The sequence below is a fragment of the Echinops telfairi genome, unplaced genomic scaffold (genome assembly GCF_000313985.2).
Source record: "Echinops telfairi isolate 266 unplaced genomic scaffold, ASM31398v2 ScPeMD7_31;HRSCAF=116, whole genome shotgun sequence".
Classification (NCBI taxonomy): domain Eukaryota; kingdom Metazoa; phylum Chordata; class Mammalia; order Afrosoricida; family Tenrecidae; genus Echinops; species Echinops telfairi.
The window spans coordinates 22,331,559-22,333,944 of NW_022103928.1; positions in this window are offsets into that span (position 1 = coordinate 22,331,559).

Sequence of the window (2,386 nt, forward strand, 5' to 3'; positions counted from 1 at the left end):
TGTAGAAAACAGCATGGCAATTCATCAAAGAAATCTAAAAATAGAACTATCACTTTCCCCAGTAATTTAATGCCTATGTATATTCACTTGTACATCAATGTTTATGGCAGCACTATTCACAGCAGTCAAAAGGTAGAAGCAACCTAAATGACCATCAAGCAGTGCAAAGCTAAACAAGATGTGGTACATAGATGCACTGGAATACAATGACCTCACTGGTATAAAAAGACAAGCAAAGGCAAATATATAGCAATTTAAGTTTATTAGTGGTTACCAAGAGCAGAAGAGAGAATAAGGTATGGCTATTGCTTATAAAGTACTGAGTTTCAATTTTCAGCGACAGAAAAGTCACATTAAGGAAGGATAGGTTTACACAGTCAGTTCATGTTAAGTACTGTCCATAAGTGGCACAACTGTAAAGCATTGAATTGGTAACATTTTTATATAGACAAAAACGCAAAAAAGAAGACAAAAAAAGAGTACTGCTAAGGCTGTTTATGTGCAACCAAACACCTCATGGGTTTTGGTTCCATCATTCAGAGGTTTAGAGTCATGGTTTCATGGAACAGGCAGTTAGTTGGGCTAATGATGTGCTTAGAACACCTGTTCTACCTCCTGGTGTGTTACAGTTTCTGGATCTTAAGAGATTGCAAATGACTATTCAAAGTATAATTGGTCTCTATTCACCTGGAGCATCAGAGGAAAAAGAGAGTCAGGAATAGGAGGAAGATAAGGAACATGTAAATGAGTCAAGATTTAATCATTATTGAATCAGAGTGCTATCGTATATCTCTAATTGAGTAAAGTTTGGACAGAATGCAAGGAACAGCTATTTGAGGGCTCTGAAAAATAGACAGGAATAGGTCACAATTAGAAGAACTACCAAACTAGCAATCAATTAGCTTGTTATTTTGTTTGTTTTCCTCCAGTCTCATAGGGACAGAGCGCAAGGAAGGCTGAAATTGAAAACTCGGTACGAAGCATAGACAGTGAGCTTGAGGATAAACTTCCTAATTACAGTGTAAGAATTGGGAAAGAGATCTCTTAATGGTAAAAGAGAGTGGAGAAAGTCCCCCATTTCTCTTTTTGCTTCTCCTCTCTTGTAGCTGTGCAGTCCACAGGCAACTAAAATTATGAGCAAAACCATCTTTCTTTTCCTGGCGCCTGTTTTACTTTTCCCATCCTGCAACCACCTTGCCCCAGACAAAGGTGCAATTACAGAGAATCATCAGCAGAGAAGAGTACACAGACTCCCTGTTTTGTGAATGTAACAGGGGAAAGGAAAGTCCTGGGGTACCAGCAAGTGCCAGGAGATCACAGACAAAGAGATATTGGAGAAAACAAATCCATAAAGTTGTTCATCAATTTTGGAACTGATTACCAAGTAGTTCATATATAGATTTGTCCTTAAACAACATACCATAAATAGCCATTCCAATCCCAGACTGGCTATTTGGTGGTGATGAGTATTGTAAAATATATGAAAACAGACTAAATATTAAAATAAAATCCCAGGAAACCTTGAGTATGTAGGACCTGAACCTAAGTAGTCTAAATACCTAAATCAAAACTATTAACCTTTTCTATAGAAGGCAAACATGACTATAAAGATCTCGTGGCATAATATTCAAAATATTCAGGACACAATCCATATCACTGAGCATCTGAAGTAACAGGGAAATCTCAACTCACGGGAAAGATCATCCAAAATGCCCATGCCAAGATGACATGCATGTAGGAATTGTCTGGCAAAACTTTTAAAGTACTACTGGTGGCGTGGTGCTTATGTGTTGGGCTGTGATCTGCATGCTCAGCAGTTTGAAACCAGCAGCTGCTCTGCAGGATAAACATGGGGTTTTCTGCTCCCATAAAGAGTTACAGTCTCTTCAACTCGGTGCTCCAAGATGTGAACCCAACATACCAGCATGAAGCAGAGAACCAGTGGAGAGGTCTGAGGGGCCGGACCCAATCCCAACTACATGGACAGCTGCACCTCCCCTCAGAGGAATTTACTTCAGAGGACAGCACTGAAGCTACAGCTCAGGGAGAGGGACATGTCTGATCAGAGCACCCAGGAGCAAATGAAGAGGAAGGAAGAGAGAGTGGAGCACATCCTGGTCCACCAAGCCTTAAGGACAATATCCCTGCTCAGAGCAGTCAAAGTACAGAGAGGACCATATGGCCGGCCTCACTACGAAACACTATATCCCTCACTGACCCTTAGCCCTACAGGGGACAACACTGGAGCCACAGTGGGAATTGCACCTGATCTGACCCAGCCAAACTGAGGCAAAACACTAAGGGCGTGCAACAGAACAGCAAGGGGAGCAGAGCAAGGAAGTCCCGAGGGAGTACCAAAAATAGACTTTGGGGCCAGGGCATGGCA